This window comes from Perissodus microlepis, chromosome 6 (assembly GCF_051167445.1).
Source record: "Perissodus microlepis isolate ML-2025 ecotype Zambia chromosome 6, ASM5116744v1, whole genome shotgun sequence".
In the NCBI taxonomy this organism is placed as follows: Eukaryota; Metazoa; Chordata; class Actinopteri; order Cichliformes; family Cichlidae; genus Perissodus; species Perissodus microlepis.
The window spans coordinates 18,992,080-19,003,953 of NC_140466.1; positions in this window are offsets into that span (position 1 = coordinate 18,992,080).

The following is an 11,874-nucleotide window of genomic DNA, read 5'->3' on the forward strand; positions in this document are numbered from 1 at the left end:
CCCCCCGATCTCCACATGTTCAGCTTTCCTGCCTGTCGTTTATATAAGAGTCATCTCATAATGCAGTCTTTGTTTGTCATCATGACAGACTTTTTGTCTTGTGATGCTTCTTCTCAATCACAGAGGAGTTTCTCATAATTTTCTACAGCAGGAGTTTTAGATTATATCATATTATTGCCACCATTTCTCATAAAATGTGATATTTTCAATATCACAGATCACATATACACGGATGTGTTTTTTTTTTTATAGATTTGGAAATACTAAGACATTAGTAGCCTGTAACCATTCTTTGATACAAAACTGTCTCATAATTGTCCTTATCTCAATCATGAGACTATCAGTAGTTTGTATTATACACATGGTCGTCATGACTACAATGTTTACAAATTATACAGTTACATTGTGTAATTGCTTGAGAACAAAATGTCATAAAAAAAAAGTCAGTGGAAACCAAAATATTCAACCACTTTTCTTTAAATTAATTTTAAAAAGTCAAATACGTTAGAAGCCTTCTGATTGCACTTTATAATAATGTTACACTGTTAAGCATGAATCAGGTATTAACAAGTGCTTAATTCATCATTTATATACTGTACTATTTTTAGAGCAGATTATTACAGTGTAGTCAAGAGAAGATTTCTTTTGATCATAGACTTTTGAGCATTATTGTATATTTTAATTAAACCACTAACTAGTTGTAAATATAAGATAAGTGTGAGAAAATATCCACAGGTCTCTGCTGTGGCTTCACTCTTCAGTGATGTGGCTACATGTCTGGGAGCTGGAAGGTATTTTGGCTGCTTTTGAGGAGGAAATGACCTTTCTGCCTATCTTTTTATAGTTTAATCCACTCTGAAAGGAATATGTATTTTTCATTTTGTGCTGTCTCACTTCATCTCTGTTGGGTGTTCAGTGTAGCTGAGATTTTACACTCGGGTTCCTTAGAGCCACTTATCTTTTCAACCCTGGGACTGGAACATACACAGACACACAGACACACACGGAAAGAGGCTTAGACAAACACACACTCAAAACCACAAACACAGTGATGAGCTTGGCTGGCAGGTGTAGCCTTATCTCCACTCCACAGCGGCTTGCCTCTCTCAGGGCTCAGTCAGTAGCTTAGAGAGGGGGGCAGAAGCCAAAACTAAAAAAAATCACCTTCTTTCTTTTATGTACAATAAAAACAAAAGAAATGCTTTACATTCTGAGAATTCCTGAATATTTTGAGTGTTTAGCTAAAATGCATTTACCATCTGTGATTGTGTTTGTGTGTGAGGAGCTGTTGCTGTCGGCAAGTGTCAGGACCCTGCTGAGGTGTCCTTGAAAAATACCCTCGTAAATTATCCCTGTGGAAACAATGGGATTTTCCTGATTTCCAGAATTAATTACAGAAAATTTGTCTTTGTGCAAGTAAAACCTAATTTTAAAAAGGGCTAAAATATTTCAGTAAGCAGAGATCATTTGGGGAAAAGAATATTATTTCTTTAGATAGAGAAATTAATCAGTGCATTCAGTGATTAGACTGCCCCATCATCTCAGAATGGAATTCCAGCAGTGATGGGATTTAGGACAGGACCCCCCTGGAGTCTAGACGCTGGTGATAGTGAAGATGAAGACTAAGACTTGGATGGAGCTCTGAGTGAGTTAGGCGAGGTGGACATGGGGAGGAGATGGATTGCACAAATGAGAGTATAAAAGGGAGAATGACAGACAGCACAGATTTAAACCATGCAGACGTAAGACTACATTAATCAGTATTGAGATTGACAGCATGGGAAGGTGGTAGCGATGTACAAAAGAGACCCCCTTTTACCTTCTGAACTGCTTTAATGTTTTATGGTAGAGATTCAACATTCTTCAGAAAACATTTTTAACATGACAGCATCACACGCTGTGGATTCGTCTGTGGCACATCCGTGATGCCAGTCTCCTCTTCCGCCACGTCCCAAAGGTGCTCAGTGAGACTGAGGTCTGGTGACTGTGGAGTACAGTGAACTCATTGCCATGTTGAAGAAAGCAGTTTGAGATGATGTGAATTTTGTGACGAGGTGTGTTATCGTGCTGTAAGCACCCAGGTGACACCTGGTGTGGTCCTCTGCTGCCGTAGCCCGTCTGCTTCAAGGTCCAACATGTTGTGTGTTCAGAGATGGTCTTCTGCATATCTTGGTTGTAATAAGTGGTCATTTTATTTACTCTTGTCTTTCTCCTCTGAGCTCTGCATCAACAAGGCACTTTCAGACAGATAACTGCCTCTCACTGGACATTTTCTCTTTTTCACACCAGTCTCTCTAAAACCTAGAGATGGTTGTGTGCGAAAACCTTGTATTCCTTTGTTTGCTTGTTTGTTTGTTTGATAAGTATAAGATGCTGTGGTTAACTCAAACATCAACAATAAAAAAATGTATATATACTCTATTAACAGCATGACTTTAATGGAAATGTCACTTTGCTGATGAGATGTCTGTAACTCTAATAAATAATAACCGGACACCCGCAGTTAAAATTACTTAAAATCATTTCTGAGTTTATCACTTATTTTAACACCTTCACACTAAAATGCTGTTCAGTGTTTGAGACTTTCGACAGTTTGTCACATATGTGCTAGTTTAAACCCTCAGATGTAAATAACACTCAGCCCACACATTTCAGTTCTGGTAAGGGGTCTATTTACTGACTGCAAGACAAAAATAAGGAGACATTAACATGTAGTTGGTTCACATTAAGGGCATTGCCTGCAATTGTAAACCAAACCATGCACATCTGGGGTATATTCAACTTAACTGAGGAATACCCACTAGCCTTTTGCAAATACATTGCTAAATGGATAGATCTCTAGATAGTGCCTTGTATAAACTTTAAACTTTTACAAAGTGAACAATATGTGTTGATAGTATTCAGTTTGGATGAACATGGATGAATCAGCTTTGGGTGAAGCATGGGTAGTTTAACACTACTAAATAAACATGAGGCTGTGAACCGTACTATGTTACTGAATAGTTTTGCATGTTAAAAAATGAACTCTAGCTTCGATTTTTAAATTTTCTAGCCTTTTTTAAAATTTTAATCTTCCTCTGGAGAATGTGGAACTGTATTAACCTTGCAAACTGCTGAATAAAGGCCGCTGATTTAACCTTTTGCTCTGAGGTTGATTAGTTGGAAGCTGCAGCAGATGGACTTGCAGAAAGCTGGATGAAGGTAGTCCACGGAGAGCGAGGGCCTGACAGGAGGTGTACAAACACCTTTCAGTCTACATTTTATACTTCCCGTTTCACTGGTTTTGCACTAAAACTAGATATGGTTTAAGATATGGTTAAACTGTGATTACACTGTAGGAATTTAATCTGGTCGTTTGGATGCTAGTGGCCAAAATCACACACACACACACACACACACACACACACACACACACACACACAAGATAAGATAAGATAAGATAAGATAACCTTTATTAGTCCCACACGTGGGAAATTTGTTTTGTCACAGCAGGAAGTGGACAGTGCAAAAGTTATGAAGCAAAAATTAGAATACAATAAGAATAAATACAGTACACAACTTTACAGAATAGAATAAAATAAAATACTATATACAGTAGAATAAAATATACAATAAGATAAAAATAGAATACAAATGTTATATACAACTGAGTAAAAAATATATATATGTGTGTGTGTGTGTGTGTGTGTGTGTGTGTGTGTGTGTGTGTGTGTGTGTGTATATATATATATATATATATATATATTCACACTTGCCAATGGTTAGAGTAAGACTGTTGCAGACACAGGCATACAGACAGGTGGAGACCCAGGGGCTGAGTTGTCATTTCTTTGAAGTCTTCTTGAAGTCTGCCTCCTGGGGCGGTTGTGTAGTTGGTGCATTGTGATGTAAATCCTGTGCAGACAAGTCAGTGTGGTCACAAAAAATAAACAGGTAGGCACACTGACCCCTGCATGGACACTTGCGTTCGCCATCTGACGAAAATTTACTTCACTTGGGACTCCAGCTGACTCACAAACCCAGAAAGTATAATTGAGGCTTTAGACATCATCGTGTTAACACTTTTCTGCTCTTTAGACCAGCTTATACAACTCACCTGATATAATGCAGTTTGAAAAGACCAAGGGCACTAAGAAAAGTATATAGTTTGAGCTTTTAATGGGTTGTAATGAACTCTGCAGCCTCCAGAGATCACAGGCAGAACTTTAGACGTTTAATCTTGTTTATAATAAACATGCACTTTGGAGTTTTTGGCTCATCTTCAGATCGTTTCTATTATGTATGTGTGCAATCAAACAGGTCATTTGTTGCACAGTGCTCTGTCTTGTTGCACGGTCTGTCACATATAGCTAACAGGACACATCTGTCACTTTTAGTGCTGCAGTCAGAGGCTGTAACGATGAACACACACGGCTGTGCAAATGCTGACGGGGTGAAAAGTGTGTGTGTGTGCGAGAGAGAGAGTGAAAAGACGGGTGCCCTTATAGCACTAAACACATCTTTGAGACTCAGTGATTTGCTGTATATATATATGAACATTAACCGTACACCCTGTCACATGTTTTGACAGTGTCAAAGGCGAGAATCGCTCGACAGGTACAGTGTACAGGCTATTTTTGGAGCTCTGCTTTAACGGCGAATGTGATGTGGAGAGTTCAGACTTGGAATATAACAGCGTGATGAGATTAGGGATTTAGGTATAAGTGATGTTATTTGAGAACAGGCTCCACTCGGCTGGCTCGGTGGTTATCTTACAGGCATTTGATGTAGGATACATGATCTTCTACATCATATCTGAACTTAATCCATGACTCTGATTTTAATGGACATACTGATGTTTTTAGATAAGCAAAGGCATTATTACTGTCAGTGATTAGAGATTCTCTTTCACCCTGTACAACAGGAGGACAGCTTAAAGCTCATATGCTGTTTCTGATGTTAAGACAATACGTTACAGAAGAATTTAGGTTTTTATTTTCTTTCTTCACTTATTTCTTTAGCAGGGAATCAAGGACACCTCAGCAGGGTCCTGACACTTGTTAAAATGCATGAAAACGGCAGCTGCTAATTTTTATTCGTTGTTGGTAGGCGGGTCACAAAAAACTATGAAATAAATTTATCAGACCACCACCCAGTGTTAGGTTTATGCCACAGCTGCCCTAAATTAACAATATTTATAATTACCAAAAATCCTTTTTTATGCTTCTATGAAGGTTAACCCACCAGCATGTTTAGGCTCTTTAATCAAAATCAAAGTCCGGTGTGTCGAAAACATAAATATATTTCTGTCATTTCCAGTTTTAAACAAGTTTTGTTTTTAGTTTTGATTTTTGTTAAGTTATTTTATTTCATGCTTTAGTCCCTGGCTCAGCTTTTGTAGATTTTAGTTTTGATTGTAGTTTTTGTCGATCCCATCATCAGGGTTCCATAACCTCATAAACTGAGCATCAGTTCAATTAGATACACATGACAATGTTTCTTTCAAAAGCAACATAATTAGTAGGATAGGTGATTGAAGTCTACTACTGTCACTACTTTTATTTTTAAAGGTGCTACGATTACATTAAGGGATGCTGAGCACCCCTAAAAAGGCTCTGAACTCACCTTTGTTTCAGGCTTTACAGGGTTAAGGATGCATGCTTGTCTTCTGAGATGTGCATTGTATGCATTGTATAGGTTCATGGCGAGCTGCACTAATGTCCTCTCAGAAGTTTGATGAATGCCACTACGGCATCGTCACAGCTGTTCTTTGTTCTCTGATCTGACTGCATCATTTTTCTTTTGACATTTTTAAACGAGCATAAAGAAGCCATTTTCCTCTCTGGAAAAGAAAAGTGAGAATTATCTAATCTCATCTAAACCTGCTCAGCTTAGACTTTGCATCAGTCATACAGCTAGGTAAAATTCAACATTTTAATGAGACAGGAAAAATGCCTCTCTCTGGATCCCCTCCTGTCAAAATTTACACATAGTTACTGTGTCAAGTTTCCATTTTTGCCTCTCATCTACCATCTGGCACCTCAGGAGAAAGAAGACTATCTCATCTCTATCACCTTTTTTAGCCATCCAAATGACACGAGCCCAGGGATGAAAATGACAGTCTGTCAGTCAGCTGCTCTGGTTCACACTAAAACATCTCAACATCTGTTAGGTTGATGGACATGAGCTTTTATTCTAACTTTGGTGACTGTTCCTTCATCATCTATGTTTAATAGAGAAATAAACAGGCACGTATTTTGATAAAGACGTGAGGGGTCATTCTGACATGAAGACAGGATGTTCTGTCTCCTAAATAACAGCTGCTGTTTGCAAATGTTCTCATGGTAAAACACAAAACTAAAACGGTGAACTGGATAAAACTGAACTAATATGCCTGAATCACACATATTTCCACTTTAAGGAGCTTTACAGTGAATTTCCATTCACTGTTTAGCCATCCTGACCACTTTGCTATTTTAGTTTAGCGTCACTCCTCATACAGCATCATTTTTGCCTTACTGCCCACTGCCAGGCCAGTATCTGAAAAGCAGAAATATATAGATGAGCTGGTGAGCATGTCGCAGAGCAATTAACAGCTAAAGAACTGAGAAAATCTTTCAGATTAAAAACGGAGCAAAAAACGAGCTTGGCTTTTTGCTTGGTGGCCTGGAACATGTTTACAGTTATTTGGTGTGCAGCTGATGGATTTCCACATAACCAAAAGTTTAGTTACTGCAGGTATTCTGTCTATTTCAAGCATGTTCTGTTAAAAGCATGAAGGCTTAAACGCAGCTAATGGATGAGGGTGTGCCGATTGTTTTGATGGTATTCAACCCAGTCACCGATGTGGTAAAATAAATAGATATATTTGAAGGGAGAGAAATAAGGGAGAAGTGGTGGGAAATGAGGTATGAGTTGTGAGCATGTTTTTCTATTAAAAACAGAGCAGAAGGAGGAGGAGGATGGTGATTTAGAGCTGTGTCAGCAGGCGTCGCCTGGCTCTCCAGAGACGAAGACACTGTGAGGCTTTATGAGTCTTTACTGGGAAATTACGATGTTTCACAAAGAGATTATCACCATGAGCGAATCTTTAAAGGTGATGAAAGGTTCCAATCCCGTCCTCCTTGAGCTGTAATCTGCCCAGCTGTCTGCCTGCCTGTCTTTCTGAATCACAGTTTTACAATGTTCATTTGTTCTCCGAATTCATGACCTTGAATCTTTTTTTTCTCGCCTTACACAGTCAGTACACTCTCCCCCTCTTTCGCTGTGTCCGCCAGGATTTCAAGGTTTTTAGAGGCACATGTGTTTGCGTGTTTGTGCGTGGGCATGCGTATGTGTTGGGAGAGGCCATAATTTGCACTTTCAAAAGGTTAGCACACCCACTAAAGTGGGCTAAAGTGGGGTGAATTTACAAGAAGCTCTTGAGCCGTGCTGGTGCAGCGTGTCTTTATGTTTCACCTCCTCCCTGCCTCTCGTCTCTCCTCTGCTGTAACCTTTCTGGTGAGAAAATGCCATGTCAATAAAAGCTTTTTAACATGAAGAAAAATCAATGTGCTCCGATTGCACCTTTTTTTCAAGCGTGCCTCCCCAACAAATGGTCGGTTCTGCCGCAGCACACCAGCACGGCTGATGTATAAGAGCCAGGTAAAAAGGAAAATTCAAAGCGGATTTTTAATAACTGTGCGCTGTGAAGTGAGACTGAAAAAAACACAGGCTTTCTCCTCTTGTTTTACGTTGATATGTGTTAACATGAACACTTTACAATGCTTTATTGGTCACAATCCATACCATCAACTTTTACTGTTCTGAGCAGATAAGCAGGATCAGAGGCAGGGCTGTGCAGTAAAAATGCACAGTTAAATGTATCATAAAAACAATGCAAATGCTATAAAATACATTAACATAAAGGCTCAATAAAATGCATCATATATTCACATCATTTAGTAAGAGCAGACAGTGATCGATGCCAATGTCTGTACTGCCTCTCCGGAGTGATATCTGCTATATTTCCACTTCACATCAGAGATAAAATAGATGCACTGCCCTTTATTCTAAAATATGAAGAATCTACTGCTGGATTTGATTCATCAGTCTTTATTCAGAGGCCTCTATTTTAAGTCCACTTGAACCAATTTTAAATGAACAAATAGGTATTTTCTGTACAGCCTTATTCACTCAAGAGACAGAGTGCATGAGTTAAAATTACAACAATATATCGCTGCAAAATAAAGAGTGCTTTGCTTGTAAGTTAAATAAGTGACATCACCATTTTTGTCTTTTATTTCTCATGAGGGTTGCCAGACATTGCCAGAGTGCCCTGCTGGCACAGAGTGGGAGGTTAGCTGTGTAATTTTTCTGCTGCCACGTCTCTAATAAAGGGATAAAAGTACACCATCAGCCATTTTATTAGGTACACCTTCCTAGCATGAAGTGTTAGAACTGCTTTAATTCTTCATGGCATAGATTCTACAAGGTGCTGGAAAGATTCATCCAAGATTTTCATCCATAAATCGCAAAGTTTCTACAGATTTCTGCATATCCATGATGTTGTTCTATTGGTTAGAAATCCTGTGACTAAGGTGACCATCTGAGTACAGTGAACTCAGTGTCATGCTGAAACACCAGCTTGAGGTTCTTTGAATTTTGTAAGATGACATCTTATCCTGCTGGAAGCAGCAATCAGAAAATAGGTAGACTGTGGTCATAAAGGGATGGACACGGTCACCAACAATACTTGGGTATGTTTTGGTGTTTGAATAAGGCTCAGTTGGTACTAAGGGGCTCAAAGTGTGCCAAGAAAATATCTTTCACACCATTACATCACCAGCAGCCATATCTATTGATACAACGCAGAATGTATCCAAACATTCATGGTGTTTACATCAAATTCTGACCCTACCGTCTGAACGTTGCATTACATATCCAGACTCCTCTGCTGCGGAAGGTCATCTGCTTCAAGGCTTGACATGTGGTGTGTTCAAAGATGCTTTCCTGCTTATCTTAGTTGTAACAAGTTGTTAATTAAGGCCGCCCCCTAGCAGTTACAAGCAGTCTTTTTCCCTCTGCCATTCCCCGGATATTTTCTCCTTTTCGGACCATAAATCCAGTTTTAGAAATGCTCAACTGGCCTCTCTGTCACCAGCAACAATGCCACATTCAAAGTCATTTAAATAATCTTTGTTTTTCATTGTGATGCTCAGTTTGAAGTTCAGCAGGTCAGCTTGACGATCTCTAGGTGGCCAAATGCATTGAATTTCTATCATGTGACTGGATTGATTAGATAGTTGTTGCATTAAAGAGTAGTTAACTAGGTGTACCTGATAAAATGTAAGTCTTCTTGATAAGTTAAAAACATAATTTCCAAATCTTGCCAGTAACGTGGTGGTATTAGTGCGTAAGAACTATTGGATGAATCTCAGGTGTGACTTCTTGTCAGAGGTTTACTCTAAGTAATTAAAATTTACCAAATATAACCCATTCTTTCATTGGCTTCACTGTCAAAACCAGACATTCAGAACAGTCTAGACTACAGTGTGCGTTGGTGAGTTTTTTCGTAGAGGATTTTATAGATCTAAGTGTGTGTGTGTGTGTGTGTGTGTGTGTGTGTGTGTGTGTGTGTGTGTGTGTGTGTTATTTTTGCAGTGATGACCCTGCTATTTTCAGAGATCTTAAAATGTACCCTGATAGAAGAGCTCTCTAAAAGATGAGCACACAGCTCTCTCCCTCCTCTGTTTTTTTTTTTTTTTTCAATTGTCTGCATTTTCTGCAGCATATTATTCCTACAATACAGCTTGTACAGTGAAAATAAAACAAAACTTCATTCATTTAAACTTCAGACAAACATGAGCAGTCTAAATCTCATTTCCTTTTATTCGTGACTGAGAAGCAGCAGGCGGATGTTTGTGGATACTGGCTGGTAGAGCCCACATTTCTGCCACATGATTTTTGTCCTTCACAAAAAACACTGTTCCCAGCAATCAGTGAAAGCAGGTTAATTGTGTGTTGTTTATTGTAATCACTCTCCGCACAGAAAATTATAATCATACGTCAGTGAGAACATTCCCGCCATTTTGATTTGATTAACGTTTGTTATCGCCCATCTCCAGACTCTCTTCTGACACACGCACGCCCTAAATGCTCTTCCACCATCACATCAGTTCATTCAGTCTGATTCATTCACCCATCAATATACCAGATGCATACAAAAAGCTCCCTGGTGCTGAAATATAAAGTACTGAGGACCAGTTATCCTGTGATAAACTGCGGTGTCAACGTGCTCTAAATGCATCCCCATCCCTCCTGTAATTATCCCACCTACCACTGATTAATGCTTAGTCACACTATCCAACAAGAGCCCCTGCCTGATGCTCCTTTCACCTTCTTCACTACCCACTCATTCTTATTCTAAGTCTGCTTTCATGCTGCAGTTTGGCTGCTGAAATGCAGATGGTACCACCCACAGTTATAAGGGCTTATAATAGAATAATTAACCCGTGTACAGACACATAAAAACAATCCAGTTCTCATCATTTTGTACTATTCTGACTCTTTGCCTGCACCACCTCTGCTGTAGAGTAACAACTCAAGCCTGCTTAAATTTCACAAATATAATTTAATTTTATATTTCTTCACTCTTACTCTACCCACATCTTCACACAAGTGGCCACAACAGTGTTTGCAAGATGAGCCGCTATATGGAGCTGGCTGAAGAAGATGCACCAGTGGATGCATGCCATGACCCATTTTGCTCAAAAAACTACGATGCTACATTTATGTGCTTGAATAAAAATCTGCACTACGCTGTTGATACAGGTGTAATAATTCTGACAGCAGTATAAGTGCATCGTGCTTGCTTCTTCTTCTCCTTCTCTCAATCGCTTTCTTTTTCTTTATTTCTTTTCTTTAAGAACAGAAAAAGCAAAACACACATGCATGACTTTCAAACACCGCTCACTAAGTGAGAATTGGATCCAAAATTGATCAGGTGTCGACTGGCTGCTTGAGCACTATTAGACTGATTGGCTTTAGATTAGGCTAACATTCAATTACCGAAGCCACCAAGACTTTACTCCATCAGCAACCGATGTGAGATACAGTCCTCACTGATTACCTTTTATTTTTTCCATTTCACCTTTTGTCTGTTTCTCTCTTTCTCTCCTGTTGGTATCTCTGCTGTCTCACAGGTTTATGGATCAATGATTGGTAGGGGGGGAAGGTGACCTTCCTCACACTGACCAATTCGAGCACTTGCTGAATAGAGCACTGCCTAATCCAATAGCTAAAAATGCTTCTAAGGCACTATCTGTCTATTTCTTTCACACCATGAGCAGAAAGCGTGCAGTAGCAGCCCTGTAAGTGTTCACGTGAGGAGGTGTGTGCGTGTTTGTTAACACTACGTGAGGATTGTTTGTCTCATTTGGGGGGAACCGATGTCCTTAATTATTTTCTTTGCAGCCACAAATTGATTTCTGTCTTCTCCTGAGTAAAATTGTAGTTAGGTTAAGGTTTACACTGAAGCTTGTATCCATTATAGTAAGAGCAGTAATCTGAGACCACCTCCCAGAGGAGACACTAGCACATTAGGGCCAACCTACTGTATGCAGCTCCTGCAGAGTTAAATCATTATAATATAATTATATGAAGTATATGCGCGAAATGCAGAGAGGCTAAAAGATCTGTGCAGGAGTAGGATTTAAATTCAAAATCAAAAAGCTTTGATGAACTTTATAATGGATTTGAAATCTTACAGTGGGTCAGTGGAAATATTTGTTTGCTGTGAGTCACACAATATTTAGCTCCTGAATTTTTTTTTTACTTTTTTGAATGCATGTGTGGATCATTTTGTTCGAAGAGCTTGCATTTTATCCTTGAAGATGTCTTTTTCTTTAAAAAAAA